The sequence below is a fragment of the Corvus cornix genome, chromosome 6 (assembly GCF_000738735.6).
Source record: "Corvus cornix cornix isolate S_Up_H32 chromosome 6, ASM73873v5, whole genome shotgun sequence".
Classification (NCBI taxonomy): Eukaryota; Metazoa; Chordata; class Aves; order Passeriformes; family Corvidae; genus Corvus; species Corvus cornix.
Window position 1 is genome coordinate 23,879,459 of NC_046336.1, and position 17,122 is coordinate 23,896,580.

The window sequence follows — 17,122 nt, forward strand, 5'->3', positions numbered from 1 at the left end:
CCTTCCCTGGAGTCACACTTCTGACTGTTGCTTTCTTTGCATCTGAGTTTTTTTCTTGTTTTTCTCAAGCATCCTTGGGGCACGAATACAATTGTAAAAATTCAAAATTTGAAAGCTTTTTAAAATGACCTTGACATAACATCTGTTGTCATGTATGAGTGCCTCCTCTATTTCTAACTCCTCTTACTTATTAAAAGATCTTGGGTTTCCCTCCTCCTTAGAAAGGGAGTGCAGAGCGCGTCTGCCAGATTTGACGTCCTCTGTACGTTCAGGTCTTGTCAGGGGAGCTTTTTGAAGGCTATGTTTGTCCATCCCCTCGTTAAGGCCTACAGCAGGCTATGAAGACTGTCTGTGTCTCATCAGGATATGGTTTGACACCTTAACCAAGATGATCTGGTGTTGGCTGCTATCAAAATGGGACTCAGCTAATGGTTAGTACGCTGCATTCCTTGCCCCTTGGCTGGCTGCTGCAGCACCAGCACTTGGCTCAAGTGGTGGAGGGAGGAAATCTGGCAGAAACATTGTCAAATTTTTGTTTGTTCATTTGGTAGGGTGAGTTTTCTGCCAGTGTAGTGCTCTGAGCAGGTTCACTGGGGGGTTAGAGAAGTGCAAGTTTTGGCTCAGAGGTACATGGCAGGGGCGGGGAGCAGGGCGAGGCTCTTTGTTAGTCTGCTTTAATTGCTGGCTGGCACTCTCTGCTGCCACGCCGCTCCCCCAGGCCCTGGCAGCAGCTGTGCCGGTGCCCGGAGCCGAGGCTGGGCAGCGCCAGCCTGTCCCGGCACAGACGGGGCAGGAATGGTGGGCAGGGGCTCCGTGCCCACCTGCCCCAGCCGCGCTGCCCCGCTGCCTGAGCCAGCTCAGAGTCTGGCCCGGGTCTCGTGCTTTAACAAGAAAAAAGCACTGATGAGGAATCTGTTGTGCTAATATGAAACTGTTTTCTTCCGAATATGCAGGGTTTAAGGGAGTCCCACCCAGCCAGGAATTCCTGTTTCATCAGGTGCTGGAAGGCTGCTAGTGGGGGCGTGGGCATGTCTGTCTCTGGTGTGGGGCCACAGCGCTCGCTACAACCAGTGTGCAAATACATCCAACATAAACACGCTGGAAATCCAGTCTCTGACTCACAATGTGTGGTGCCTTTGAACTCAATTGCTTTGTAATTTCTGGCAAATGGAGGAAAGATGACCGGACAAAAGAAGTCAAGGGTAGAATACGTCTTTGCTTTCCACTAACCCATTTCTCCCTCATCATCTGCCAAAAGTAAACTTTAATTTTCAATAGAAAAATAAATCTACCTAGACTTTATATACAGAGAATTGTTTTTAAAATTCATTCTAGTTTAAGGAAAACACTGCCTTATTACAGTCATGTTTTTAAGCTATATTAGCAGGAGAAATTAGATCTTTAAGAGCTGAGGCAGGGGATGAAATACAGGCAAAGAGCAGAAAGGGCTTATTCCTGTTGAAGTCCCTCTGCATGCTGCCTTCCAAATATCAGGATGAATACATAGCCAACTGTAGCAGATTGCTTTCACTAGTGCTCTGCTGGTGGGTTAGCAATGCTAGCCTTGGAATTAGGCATTTTGTCACGTTTCACTGCTTAGCTGGCTCTTCTTAGACTTGAGAAATCTCATGCAGATAGAACCTTTCCCTTCCCTTATACAGACTCGGATCCAGAACTGGTACAAAACAAGATGTCCCATCACATTCTGTGTGGCACAGCACCCAGCTCAGCTGAGGCTCTGGTGTTCTCCTCCATGGTGTGGGCACTGTCACTGCTCTGCTTGTAACTGGTGTGACAACCACTACCCTTTTAGATGGCCAGCTCTAGAGAAATTTTTGTGTGCCTTTTGAAGGCAGTAGTGCTTCAGGAGTCAGTTCTGCAGGCTGGCTATTACTTTGAATTTGGAACATTTCCTATGGGATAATACTAGAAAAGCTTTTCTTTCCCTTTGCAGTCATGAAGAATTTAGGTATTCAGAAGCATTTTCCTTCTTTGCATATTCAAAGTGAACAAGATCAGGAAACTGGTTCATGAAAAACCCACATTTTCTCCTGCTAACTACAAGCCAGATTGCACAGTAAAGTGAACTGAGAAAATCAGCTGCAGAAATGATTGTGCTGGCATGAGAGAGGGGTAACACAGGGGCAGAAATGAACAGCTAAGGGCAGCAATTATATAAACCAGCACAACTATCAAAACATTGAGTGAATAAAATCCCACAGTACAAACGGAGCAGGATGTAAAACTGACCAAAAAACATACCCTAAAAGTAAGGCTCACTCTATTTAGCTTTATGCTCTTGGCACAGCTAATGTGGATTAAGGCATCAGAAATGAACCCCCATCATCTACTCTCTGGTTTGCTGCATCAGCCCCTCAACTCCGCAGCTTCCCTCGAAACAAACAAACCTCTAATTCAGAGGTGGTGTGACTAGCCCAAGGGAGAGTTCCTGGCAGCAGTTGTGGGTTGTCACTTGTTTGCAGGCTCTGACAACACCACTGTCCTCAACAGAGCATGAGATGTGACTTTGTCTCTGTGAGCAGATGTGCTCCTTTGAAAACCATCTGAAACATTTGGCTGGTAGAGAGGCTGATCAAAGCAAAGTAGACTTATGGTACAGATATGAACTAAATGCACTGTAAAGGAGACTGTGCTGGGGTTTATCTAGTAAGCAAAAGTTATACTGAGAATAAAAGAGTTATTTTTAATTCTTATGCAGTCTAATAGATTATGTATGTTTATTTCTTTATGTTAAAGATTTAACTGCACATCATGATGATACTGTGTCTCTGATTCTTTTTGCAAAGCTGTCTTTCTCTGCTCATATCCTGCACTGCTACTCAAGGAGATCATCATACTTTTTTTTCAGGATATTTTCCTCACTTCAGCCAGATGAGCAGCCTTTATTGTTTTACATCTAATTACCTGCTAAAGAGTCACAGAGTTCTGAATCAAATGCATATGAATCATAGGCAGTTTTTATTTTGTTTTTATCATCTGAAAGACAGAAGCTTATGAGAAAACAAATTTAATCTTTCAAGTTTTTTAATCAGCAGAAATTTCAGAGTAAAAACCAAAGTAGTACGATGATGATGTTGGCTTCACTGTGATAGGTAAAGATACATGTAACTAAATTTAGTTTCAAATTACTTGAAGGCAATGACTGTGCTGCTCTGCAAGTAGAATGTCTTATCTTTTCTGTTTATGGGATGGGAAATTAACCACCTGTGTAAAATAATGTGACTAACTTTTTCAGACAGTGGTGTATCTGTTTTCTCTTGAAGGCTTTGTTCGTGTTTTTCTTGCTAAATTGTTCAAGCTTGCATTGAGGACTCAGTTTTGAGGGACAGGCTCACATGTTCTTGTTCAGGAATATCTTGTAGAACATAACTTCACTGTGCATAACAATACTATGCTGTAATGCTCTGCAACTTTTAGCAATTGAACTGTATTTTCTAATATTTTATAGACATTTCCAGCCCAGCAATTCTACAAAGAAATAAAACTGTTACAACTTCTGTTGTAACAATGGAGGCCTCTTATGACAAGAGTTCCAGGCTCAATTTTTTTAAACATGTAAAAAGACAGATAAGGGACTTAATTTGGTGGTGAGGGCTTTTCTGTTTGTTTGTTTTAATGCTGCTTCAAGATGACTCAGTTTTGGAAGTCTTTTGAAATACTGTGCATCGTAATTGTCTCTGCCTTTTCTGGTTCTTCTGTATTAATCTTACTGTGTATATCAGCTGCAAGATGTCAGACACGGTTTTGTCATTTTCTTGTCTTCTGAAATCTGCTCTTGATTGCAACACTTTCCACCAGAAGTAACAATTTTATATATACATCCTATAAATGCTGGGATCTTGCCAACACTGGGAATTTCTACATTCCCCACACCCTTTCCTATTCTGTTTAAACCAGCTAGTCTCATTTTCAGAGCTGTTCAGGGTAAGTGTAAAAGAAGATTGCCACTTCTAGTATGTAAACTATAGCAAAGAGCTGTGAGAAAGAAGCAGAGTTGGGCTTCAAGATTCCCCTTGTAGATTCAAGGGCTTGACCTTGAATCTTCTAAGAGTTTCATTAAGATATCCATATTAGGAATGCTCTTTCTGAGTCAAGGTCTGAAAGAGATGATTAGAAAAATCTGAATAAGTTTATTCAGACTACAGGCTTTCCTATGCACTGAAACAGGTTTGCTCTTTTGAAATACACAGTAATGTTTACAAATTATAGAATATTTCAATGGCAAGGTATCTTCAGGTACGTCCTACAGATGGTTAAAAGCATGCTGAATATGAGAGACTGATTCTTCTGCTTCAAAAAATGAGTTTAGCTACATTCTCTATATTACCTGTATCATCGAGGCCTGAAAAGCGCTGCAGCTATTTATATTGGTTTATAGATGAAAAATTTGTTTGGAAATTCATATCTGTAAAGGAAATGTGAGTTCTGTGTTACAAAACTTTTTTCTAACCATGCTAATTGAATTGAATAATGTGTTGTATCTTGTTACTTTACCTGTAACACACATGCACGTAATAAAAATACCCTTGCTCCAGCTTTCCCACAGAAGAAAAACACTGGATTTTGCAGGTCAGATGGCCGCATAAGCAACCAAGCATAATGTTCTTTTGAAATAACATTACATTATTAAATTATTTTCTGTTCAAAATCTTCTCTAACCCGCACACAACTTTCCAAAGAACTCCCTTTAACTAACTATTCTGCAGCATATTTGAGTGAGAGAAAGCAGACAAAGGAGATCTAAGAAATCTTTTGCCAGGTTGTCTAGAAGTTGTCGGCTGAAGAGTTTTACTAGCCTAAAGGAAATCTCTGTTCTTTGACAAACATTTTCCTGGATAAGCAAAATTTCAGTGATCCTTTCTCATCAAATTTTTTTCAGATCTTGAAATTCTTGAATCCACTCTACTTGGTCTAGATTGCTGCAAGTTTTTTATTAGCCACTCTTGATACTTGAAGAGACAAATTATCCCTAGCCCTGACCTTCAGCACTCTATTTGTTAGCTGTGCTTTGCCTCTCTTTTGCAAAGAACTTGTGAATTCAATTAAAACGTGTCATACTTGTGTAACATGCTTACCCAGCTAGTTGCTAATTCTAAGGCTGCTAAACTTATTTTATTTTGTGAAGCCATTTCTGAACTTTACTCTCTTAGGAGGAAATATTAGTTGATAATTTTTAATTTTATGTAACGAAGTTATCTACTAGGGCAAGGTTAATGAGCAGCTTGGCTTGACTTGGCCATGAAGGGAAAAGCAAAACTGTTACAGTTGTAACATTGATAAACAAGTACAGCAGTACATCACAGAATGGGCCAGGTTGGAAGGAAGAGCAGCGGGTGAACCTGGTCCCACCTCCCTGCTCAGGCAGGGCCATCCCGGTGCGCAAGGCACAGGACTGTGTCCAGACAGTTCTTGAATATCTCCAGTGAGGGGGTCTCCACACCCTCTCTGGGAAATCTGTTCCCATGAGTGGTCACTGCACAGTAAAGACATTCTTCCTATGCTCAGGTGGAATTTCCTGTGCATCAGTTTCTGTCCATTTCCTCTTCTCCTATTGCTTGTCACCACCGAGCAGAGTTTGGCTCCATCCTCTGACACCTCCCTTCAGATACTTAGAGGCATCTGGAATAATGGGAAACTACTAATACTAACCTAGCACATGGTAATAACACTTTCCAATCTCTTAATCTGTGAATGCCTAGAACTATATTCCTCTTACAGACTAGTAGCTCTAATCAGTATAAGATCAGGAGGCCAGTAGTAATGAGTTAAAATTGGTTTTACCTTAACAAAGCCAAATTCAGTCACTTGACCTTGCTTTAACTTTTTTGTGCTTTGGTACGTCCACTTCCCCCTTAGTGACATGAAGGAAATAATTCCTTTTCCTGTAGTTTTGCCTGACTGCCCTACTTAGACTGTAAAGTCTTTGGAACAACTGCTGTCTGATCTAATGTGCATGTATGGAGCAGAGCACAATGAAGTCCTGATCTCAGCAGGAGCCCCATCTGCTACTGCTGAGATAAATGATCTTTTCAGTACTGGTTGTTTTTTAATCTCTTTAAATTACCATAAATACATTTTTAAAGCCATATGCTTTCATTCTATATCCCACTCCACTGAAGAAATCTGGGTTTCTGTGGAAATATAATTATGTAACCATATAATTAAAGACTGCATCATACCCTGTACATGCAAGAAGGCTGAGTTGAGGTCAAGTGCCAGACTGATCTGCTGCTTTGTGCATTTCAAGTACCTAAACTTACTTTAGAAAGGTTATTTTAAAAATACTTTTGTGGATGTAGTTCTGTACTTTTCCAAAGACAGAGTATTCTATTGAGTTGCAATTAGTTCAATTAAACTGAAATTGGTTTGCAGTAGAAGAAACTGTGATTCTGAAGAGACCCATTCGTTTCTGCTATTGGGCTCTAGTGTTGGATGCTCACTGAGGAAATCCAAAGAAAATTTCTCATTTTGTTGGAGGGGTGGGGGAGAGAGAACTACATCATAGCAGAAGTACAGCCCACAGGTTCAGCTGTATCAGGGTGGACAGAGGGAAGCAGAAGCTCTGGGAGTGAGGAGACATTCTGGATTTCTCACTCTATTTCTCTCTGCTGCATCAGTGTCCATGTGTTCCCAGTTTAGCATGTGGCACTGCTGACACTTTGGCAGAGACATGAGCCGAACATTACAATGTTTGTTAGGGTTTTGGCTGAACACACAAAATTTCTAGAATACTGCAGATGCTTTAAAGGAAGTGGCAAAGTTCGGAAGTTAATAACTTAGCCAAACTGAAAGAGGAATATATAGGCTGAGTAAAGAGCATGTCTCTAATCACAGGTATTTTGTCACTGTCAGCTTTTAGCATTTTACCTTAAGTGGTGGAAGTGTTGCAGCCTTTCAAAAAATACCACAAGTTTCTTTAACAGCAGAAATTGCTATTCAGCTTGGGCGTTGGGACTGCTGCCGTTTCTGTGTAACAGCATCTGGGAAGTAAGGGTCTCTACTTCTTGATGCTCTGAAGAACAAGGGTAGTTCCTGTGTTACATGAGCACTCAAACTTGACTCGTTATAAACTGCTGAGGGGGGCACATGTGCAGAAGAGTGGGTGGAAAAAGATTTCTTGAGCCAGGCCCCTGCAGTACATGTTTGCGTAATCCAGAGACTCAGACTGCTGATAATTATTTTGGTATTCCTTTTTTTGTTTCTTTCTGAACAGAGAGGCTGTTTATACCTAGAGCTTCTTTACTTTTGCGCAATTTAAAACATCACCATAACATGGTGGGGTTTTAACAGTTGTTTGTGATTTTTTGTAGTTCTTCTGTTTGATTGTTGTGGGGTTTTTGGTGGTGGTGATGGTTTGGTTTAGGGTTATTTAACTTCCTAAGACATTAGAGATTTACATAAAAATCTTTCCTTCTTCAAGAAATCCAACTAACAAAGAATGCTTGTAAGCACCAGGTGCAAAAAAAAGGTAATTGTCTGTAATTGTGAGATTCTTGCTAACACAATATGTCGCTCAGTTGGATATGTACACAGCATCCATTGCTGCTGATGGGAGTTACATAAACAAATTGAACCTACAATAGGGACATTTATGTTTAGCTTCATTTACGTAAAATGTATTGATTTTTTTTTCTTTGGTAGGGGACTGTTTTTTAAACAAAATCAAACATTTACATGTATAAAATGTAACATCCATAATTTTTCACAAGTTGTTAAAGTCCAATTAGGTTTCTGCAATCTGTACTTACTTGATAGGAAGATAATTTGCTGTTACCAAAGAAAATACATTTGGGGTATTTCATATGTAAATTAATTTACTTCATAGAAGAATTTTAAAAGGCTTTGGAAGTTGATGCTTTTGCTAACATCAACATTTGCTTATCTTTGAATGGCTTCTCATAATAACAGACTCTTTGGCACTCCCTTTTGGCCTTCCACCCAGTCTCAAGGTACCTCGCAAACACAAAGTTGCACAGTTCGATCTCATCCCCGCATTACAGATGGAGCACAGATAAATCTCTGCCTGTGGTCTGATTTAAATTGCATGTTGGCTTCAGCTGCCAGTGATGGTGGCCAGCTGGCTCTTTTTGAAATAACCAGTGTAAACTTCCCGAGAAGCTTTGCCTTACATTTGCTGAGCTGCTCTCACTTTCCAGCAAAGGCACATAAAGGGTGCTCCCCTGCTTGTGCTGAGGCTTCACACCTGCTGGGTGCCTTGGCTGCTGACTGTTCAACCCTCACATGAAACTTAACCACCCACGCACAGAAGATACCCAGTGTTGTGAAGAGTGGAGGCTCCAGCGTCCTTTAGCTGAGCAGGATGTCTCATGCCTTGGAGCAGTCAGGCCAAATCAAACTATCTCCTCCTCTGTGAAAACTGCTTATTCTTTCATGCTCACTGTTAGTTCCTCTTTGGATGATAAAAATCCAAATTTTTTTTTTATTATTTTTAAGCACCCATTAAGGACAGAAAAAATGAGATGATGGATGAACAAACCCGTTAGCTCTGATCTCATTACTTTGAATAGTGTCTCAGATGTGTTTAAAATTAGCCTCCTAAAGCAGGTATGACCTTTAAGGGACAAAGAATTTAGAACTCCTTTTTATTCTGAATCAAGTTCCTCTCCAAATACTTCTTCCAATTTATAAATATTGGACTGTATTGTTGATGAGTTCTGTCTTGCAAGAGGGCAAATTATGTAACGTGATTAAAATCTCTCTCACGCTATTTTATAGTTGCACCTGTGGAAATGAGTGCCCACTTATTTTTTATGCTCATCTCTAGAAAATGTACAGAGCGGGAACATGGGCTGAAGTTACTGAGCTGACAAACTATATCAAAACACTAGAACTTAAAAGAAACAAAATATTCTTCTTCTGTTGTTGTTTCAGAGAAAAGTCATCAAAGTATTTGTCAGAATTAGCACACAATTATAACATCATCTGCTTAAAATTCAGTTATGTGCATTCAGGTGGCTTTAATAACATTCCTGTTCACACCTCCTGGTTACTGAGAATTAACAAATCAAGGACAGGATAATAACTTGTACCTCCAAATTATCTAGAACTTTTCAGAAATCATTTTACTGACCATATAGTATTAATATTGTAAAGTGGTTCTTTTAAATCTTTGAAGACTAAATAGAACTTGGCCTGTTTGTTTTGACCAGTGACCATCTTGCAGTATCCTTCACTAGCAACTGCTGTCTCTCTCTAGTTTCTCTGCTAGTTATTTAATTTTTTGATTTGCTGTTGTCAGTTCCTTTCTAGGACAAAGAGAGAAAAGCCTATTCTGACATATGAGATAGTTGCTGGAAGTTATCCAGGGAAGTATTCCAGATTTGAGGGGGGTAGGAGGGGGAGCATTGAGCTATAGCCCATAAAGGATTTCTTGTCCTCCCTGGGAAACTGCAACAGGTGATTTCTGGGGTCTGCCAGTCTTTGCCACTGTCTCAAATGAAAGTATTCTCAGCATGAGAAAGCATTCGCAGCATGAAGTGAGAGTGGAGGTGAGGAACAGAACAATCACATAAAATATGCCTGTGGCCATGTTACCTCAGGCTGTGATCTTGTGCAGCCCCCTGTGCTGCATCAGGCTGGGACATCAGCAGCTGCACTGGGGCTGCCTGGGAGCTGGTGGCCATGCTGGAGCACGGAGCAGTTGTGCTCCCTTGCATCTGTGTTGAATCAGTGTCTTCATGTGTCACTCTGTGTGCGGGTGGCAGCTTTCCTGTGGGGTGAACACTTGTGGGTTTGTGTGCACTCGGGCAGCCTGGAGTCCTCTGAATACCACCAAGGGTACACAAGAGAGACACTGAGGAAAAGGAGGAGAGATCACAGGGAGTTTGTGCATTATCTCTTTGTAACCTCGTGAGGTACCACCAGTAAGTGCAATGGGAAATACTAGTCCAGGCTCTGGCTTCTTTTCTGATTGCTAACAACTGGGTTGCATTGTAAAATGCTAGAGGCAGTGGGTACACACTACCAGGGATTGAATACAGGGCTTCATTGAAATTGGGCAGTCAGTTTTAGTTATGTTATTGTTTTAAGAAGGGGCTAAAACATCTGGAAATTGACAGAATAGTAATTTTTATTCTCACAAAAAAGAAAGCACCAAATTATTTAAATCATCATGGTACAAATTCAATTCTAGGTTGTGAACTGGCTAAGCAAGTTGAAATCTGAAGCATTGGTTATATTCACCTTTCATGTACAGCTGAAGAAAATCTGACACTTCCACAGTTATCCCAGGTGGCATCTTTACCATGCTGCACCAGCAAATAACCACCCCATTCCACAGCCTCCATTCACTTCTTCCATGCATTTCAATATATTCAAGTTGTCATCTTTGCAGATGTCCACACTGGGCTTTCCTGATAAACTGGACAGGATACTGGAAAGGAGTAGAGAGCAATCAAGGAAAAAATACACTTCCCCTCAGACAGATTGTACCTGCACAGGTTTCTTCTTTAGGCTGATTGCTGTGTCCATGCAGATTTCCATGAATCCAGAATTCACAGTGTGAATTGACAGATCATTCATCTGGCTCAGGTTGCACGCTCCCAGAGACAGGACAGAGGCGATGGGGACAAACTGACACATGTGAAACTCCATCTGAACACAAAAGAGCACTTAACTGTGGAGGTGGTCAAACACTGGAGCAAGTTGGACAGGGAGGTTGTGAAGTCTCCAGCTGTGGAGGTACTCAAAACCTGATGACAGTGTACTGAACAACCAGTTCTGGCTGGTCCTGCTGGAGCAGGAGCGTTGAACTAGATGATCTCCTGAGGTGCCTGCCAACCCCAGCCATTCTGTGTTCCTGTGTCATCTCAAAAGATTTATTTCTGAAGGTTGAGGCTTCTTTCATTTTGCACACACTTACACACCTCTGTACAACATCAAAACCACAACTCCAGCTCCCACCACTGGACCTTTCCTGGGTGCTGCTTATTCCAGCAGCAGCAGCAGTCTCTCATTTTGACATTTTTAATTGGCCTCACCTGCCATGCCAAGGCAGGCTAAGGATGCAGAAGGGCCTTGTCACACAATGGTCTGTCAAGAACGCCATTAAGAAATCTGAGCTAAGCTGTTGGTAAGAATTGTCCCCAAGGCCCTGGTGGGGCTGCACCATAGAGCTGTCTGGCCCAGTGAATAGTGGGACCCTGCAGCTGGGAGTTCAGCACAGGAGGGGATAATGTGGGTGCTTGGGAGGACGCCTGGCTTGGGAGCTCCTGCTGCTGGTGGCTCATTCCTGTGCTCTGTAGGCAGTGAGGATAGAGAGTTTGCTGTATTCTTAAATGGTGATCATTTCAGTGCTCTGGCTTGTTTTATTTATTGTGCTGGTGTAAGTAATGTATGGCAAATTGTAGCACGTGGCAGACATGACTGTCCAGAGCTGGGAAGGTGACCCTGCAGTATAAAACAAAACTTATCCTTGAACCAAGTCTGCCATGTCACAGTCACGATTTGTTCATTGAGGGCAGAAACCTCAATGCTGTGCCCTTGTTTGTTAAAGCCTCTTCCCTAACAGACAAAGCCTGGCTTGCTTTCCCTTTTCCCTCTGGCATAGTGCTCCACCCCACCAGCATTCTCAGTGCGCAGCTGCTTAAGGGTTATTTTCTCTGAGAGGTGGTTGTGTGGGGGGATATTCATGTACACACACACACACATGCACAGAAGGATGTGTTCTCCTAAAGAAGAAACAACTTTGTCAGCAAATTATCTCATCTTATTTCAGCTATTATAATCCTCTTCAAGCCTCAACAAAGCACCCACACGTGTTTGATCAAGTCACTATTAAAGAGAAATATTGTGCTGTTCTTGCCAACTGGACCACCTACACCTTGGTATCACTATAATTATTGTCAAATATTATTGTTACAAGAGGGCACAAACTGTGTAGATCTTTCTTTAATATGACAGTGGCCAATTTAATGGAACATTACTGATTAGCACAGCCAGGGCAGAATATGCTAGCATACCTTTTACAAAACTTTATGTTACAGTTGAATGGATTACAGAACACCTCTTGAATGCCTAGTGGCTGGCGTTGTGCCAGAGCCTTTAAAAAAATTGAAAATGCAGCTTGCTATCTCCTTTTTCATAAAGAAATCTGAAAGCAGAAGCACTGACCTTGGCAAGCTTCTTGCACTAAGTTTTCCAGTAGGCAAAAGCACTATAAATCAAACCAGAATAATCCTATGTATGTTTTTGTTTTCATGCAGGCTGCTAGGATTGCACTTAAGGACTTGATATTTATTGCTAAAGGAATGTTTTTTAAATCATCAAGACCTAGAGCGTGTTGTGAGCTTAGTCCAAATTTCATCATTATCTTTTGCAATTTGCCTAACGCCCCGGCTCCCATGGAAATACAATTTATTTCTCTTGCAAAAGTCATTACAGTCTATGAGCACAAAGAAAGAAACCTGCAGAACAAAAAATGAGCAATAAAATCATGACAAAATCTGCTACCTAGATTCTTTCCCCTAAAGCAGAAAAATAAGATAAACAGTGCTTCTCTTTCTCTCTGAGTTATTATTAGTTCAGTATTATTTATCATACAGCTTGGAAATCTTAAAAGGTTACAGTTTATTTTTCATGCATGGCTTTGGGGAGCCTTTTGACTCTGCTGAGAATTGTAACATGACATTGTTTTCAAAATGAAAGCTCTGAACAGATTATTTTCCACATTATCTAGATAATAGAGGTGATAGATGGGACTAAGTCTAGCTGGTGTAAGCAGTTGTAACTCATTTAAATTATGGAAATTTGCACCAGCAAAGAACCTGCCTCTAAGGAGAGAAGTCTGGAGGAAATGTTCAAATTCATGGGGTTTTTTTTGTTGTGTTTTTTTTTGTTTGTTTGTTTGTTTTTTTTGTTAATATGGACATAACTTGCATTTAGGTTTATGGTAAAGAATATTAAACTGAACAAAAATTTTATTCCATCTCTATGTGTTCTTTTGTGCTAAACCACTAAAAAATATGTTCCCTAAGCCTGTTTGCAAGCTTCCTCTTTCTGTGCATCCAGGTCAGCTAAACACATGCTTACATCAGAAGCAAGTTAAAAAATCTATGTTAACACCAGTGGGACTCCCCATGTGTTGCAGTAAGCTTTGCTAAATATTGATCATTAGAACATATACTTAAAAGCTATAGTGCTTTCCTGACTGTGGGCTTCCAAGCCCTCCTAAAATGTTTTATCTTCAACTTAGACTAAATATATCTCTCTCCATAAATGCATGTACGTATTTATATGTAGTTTTCTTAATTTACAGCTTTTAATATAATTACCATGCTGTATGTGCTGTATGTATGAGCAAGAAGTATAGGGTATTGGTAGGATTTCCTTGCTATTTCTCCTTTTTCTCCAATTTTTCAATCCATATTTTTGACGTGTTATTTCTGAGTTCCAGCACCAGTTGGCAAGGGCAAGTCCTCAAACCCACCCATGGCTGTTTCTGTCAAAGTATCAGATCTGTGGGGCTCAGACACTCACAGCTGAGCCGTGAGACACAGCTCTGTAGGGAATGAACTTTCTATTCTCTTTCTATTCACATTTTCTCCGTGTGCTGTTGGCACTTACAAAGTTAATAATCACAAGTGTAATGAGTGGGCCTACTTTACAATGGGCAGAGTTTACAATTAATGTTTTTATTTCTTTTCATGCTTTAAGTGAAACTTCCTTTTTCCCAAATTCCCACATGACAGACAGATGTTTAAACATACTGGGGGCAACCACACAATCTTTAGCCTAAGTTTTTTCCTGAAATTCTTTTCTTTCCTCATGAATCTTCTTTAGCTGGCTTCTTTCCTTTGGTTTCACATCACCAGAATAAAAGCTTCTACATCCTTGTGTAGTTTGGGACAAGAGTTACACTGTGAGGAAACCACCTGAACCAACATTGGGAGTCATGAAAATAACTGCACTAAGGACTCATCTATTGCTTCATCATCTGCATTTTACGTTTTTCTGTGGAATTGTTTCAACAGATGTAAATCCCCTAGATCATGCTATAAGGGTAGCATATTTTACCTTAGCCAAAAACAATTCCTAAAGTATTTGGCTTAAAATAAAAGTATCCATATGGGCTTTTGCTGATTTAACTCTCCTGGTTTCAAAAAGTAGTTTCACTTACATCTCTAGAAAAACAAATTGTACTAATTTACAACCTAGCATCTAGTTTAAGAGTCTGTCTAATGAAGGAGGAAAAAAGAAGAACTATTTCTACCCTGAAGTTGTCATATATTAAAATGAAATAACATTTAAAACCAAGACCATTGCCTTAACTAGCTATACTTTATATTGTTATAATGTTATAACAGTATGAGGGGGACCTGTTTATGGCAGATAAGGGTGGAGAGGGGAGAGAATCTTCTGTTGATAGCAATATCAGATGAAGTTTAGGTAACTTGGGCCAGTTTAAAGCTGGCAGGCAACCTGTAACTTCCAAAGATAGATGGTTGTACATCTGGGGGCAGGGATGCTCCTGTCTGGTTATATATGGCTTTCTACATCTCTTGGGGTGCAGCATGGGGGAGGGAGCTCTGCCAGTTCATCTCACTGATATAAATGTGCATTTTCTTCTAAGTGTTCTTGCATGATCAGGAAAATTATCTCCTATGCAGAATATCCATGAAGTGTCCTGCCCAAGTGTAGGTATTCAGCAAAAGTGCTCCTGTAGCTTCTGTAAATAACACTGGTCCACAAATGTCTCGCTGGCTCACAGATGGCTAAGCACTGCTTGCACACTGAGCTGGTAGATGCCTTACAAATACTTAGGCTGGAGAGAAATGTTAATCTTCTCTGGTAAGCTACAACTGAAGAGTTTTATTTAGTAGCACTTTCTGGAGATTGTCTATGAATACCCGCACGTGGTTGTCACCTAGCAGGAAGTACATGGTCTGGTTCAGTATGCAACACCAGCTCAGCTGGCAGCACTCTGATATCTTAATTAAAGGATTGCAGTGAGACTCCTCCCAGCACACCTGTGGGAACAGCACTGATGGTGTTACAGTGGTGGCCATGTACCATGGAGTAGGTGTGCTGTACTCTGTTCAGTTGTTTTTACTGTGTTTATACACATCCAGGGCAATTAATGAAATGAAAGGTATTGATCATGAAGGTGTGGGTGGCCTGGGGTTCTGGTTGCTTGGGTTGGGTTTTTGTAATAAATACACAAACTCTGCACCAGAACTCTTACCAGAGGTCATGTTTAATAAACTACACTTGATGCATAATATGCTGGCATGTCATGTCTCAGCAGCATACCGATAATATCTTCTGCCTTACTCTGTAGATACTTTGGGATGTGGAGTGTGAAAAGTCTTGAAACTAAAGCCAAATACTTTCTACAGCGAATTGTGTGCTCGCTGTCAGTCTTGTTCAAACATACATTTTAGTCATCTTCTGTAAGTCAGGACCCCCAGATTTATTACATCCCAGTGGTGTCATTTCCTCATTCAAAAGACTGCACTGGTAATCATTTAAAGGTACTATAAATAGTATCATTAATTTGACAGGCTGCTAGCCTAAAAAAAATTTGTGCGATATATAATTTTATTGAGAGACAGGTATAAGTGAAGGTTTTGGGGGATCACCCCAATCCAGCTGAGGCATAAATTTTGACACTACCATGGTGCCATTGGATATAAAACATTAAATGAGCAATATTCAATGTGCACATTTCAAACCTATGCTTGTAATTTTTTCCTGCAGAGTTTGTATTAATTGAAATTTTTTAGCTTTTGTTTCAGACCTTCAGTGGTTATTGTCTGGTACAAACAGGTAGTGACTGCACTTCTAAACATTCATTTAGATCAGAATCATCTCGTTTCTGCAATCTGACCGGGTTATAATTTTGTGATAATATCCTTGAAGCTTTCTGATTTTGTCTTACTTCATCCAAAATTCACTTCCTTTTAATATTTATAGCACTTAGTTAAATTAAGAGGTAAGTGTGTTCTTCTAAGTCTTGTTTAACCACACTGGAAGTGTCCTTCTGGAAACAGTTCTTTGGAAAGGAAGAAAAAAACTACTTAGATTGAGTAAAAATTATCAAAATGGACCAATAAGACAAGCCGAAAATACACCATTAGCATCCAGGTCAGTCTGGGACAGAGACTGGAGCTGTATCTGTATGGCATTGACAGGCTTAATGTAATGAAAGGTGACGGGAAACAGTCTTGCAAAATTGTTATCAGATGAGCTTCTATTTCCAACAGAGGGTTTCTGCATGGCTCTTTTTAAATCTTCAGAGACACCATCTTTAAATCCGTGGAGATAACTAAAAGGTATTTTAAATGATTTGACTAATTGTCTGTTTTATTTTTTTAAATAAGCATTGTAAAAAAGCAAAATATGGAAAAGACCATCCTCTATAACTATATGCAGCCAAATATAAAAAAAAAGTGAGCTAGGGTCCATGCAGAGAACCCTGCACACTTCAGCTGGTTCTCTAAAACATATGTCAAGTTCTTAACATTGTTAATGCTTTAAAATCAAGCTGAGATTCTCACAAAAAAATTCAAGAAAGATTTGGCTACAGACTGCTTCTAAAATTGGCTAAGGCTTCATAGTAATACTCATTTCTTTCTACATCATAGTCTAAAACAGTCATTATTTCATGAGCCAATCATGCATGCCAGAATGCACAAGACTAGAAATTAATAGTATCTGCTAAGCATACTGTACTCTGATGTTGCATAATATGGAAGAGGGGAGTGACTTTAAAACTTTCAAAGTGAATTAAGAACTGGTCTCTTGCTTAATCCTGATTCTCACTGAATTGTGATCAATTCTTTGCTGGCTATCTCACCTTTCACTTCAAGTCACAACAAATTCCATGAAAAGTTCTTACTTACACATCTGCTTAAGGCCGAATGAAAGCAGAATTCAATTAACTTTATGGCGAATCTGTTAAAAACCCACAAAACAAGGGAACCAAAAATTCAATCTGAGGACTGCATCTGATTCTCCATCTTTAACATGCTGCGATGTGTCTAGAGATTACAGCACATATGGTCTGTAAAACCACCCACCATTTCAATATGTCTGAAATACAGAGTAGTACATGTAGCATCACAAGTTAGAAATTAGGTAG

The 17,122-nt window shown here is 40.2% G+C and overlaps 1 long non-coding RNA gene across 3 annotated transcripts in view; it reads left to right on the plus strand.

The window, feature by feature from the left end:
• The window catches only part of LOC104697851, a 146,321-nt gene that overhangs the window by 67,724 nt on the left and 61,475 nt on the right, over positions 1–17,122 (plus strand). The window contains exon 1 of one of the 3 annotated variants that reach the window (XR_753228.4): positions 300–431. The exons of the other annotated variants lie outside the window; for them this stretch is intronic. This is a non-coding gene — a long non-coding RNA (uncharacterized LOC104697851). Of the gene's footprint in view, positions 1–299; positions 432–17,122 lie in introns of those variants that run through there. 3 annotated transcript variants of the gene reach the window in all.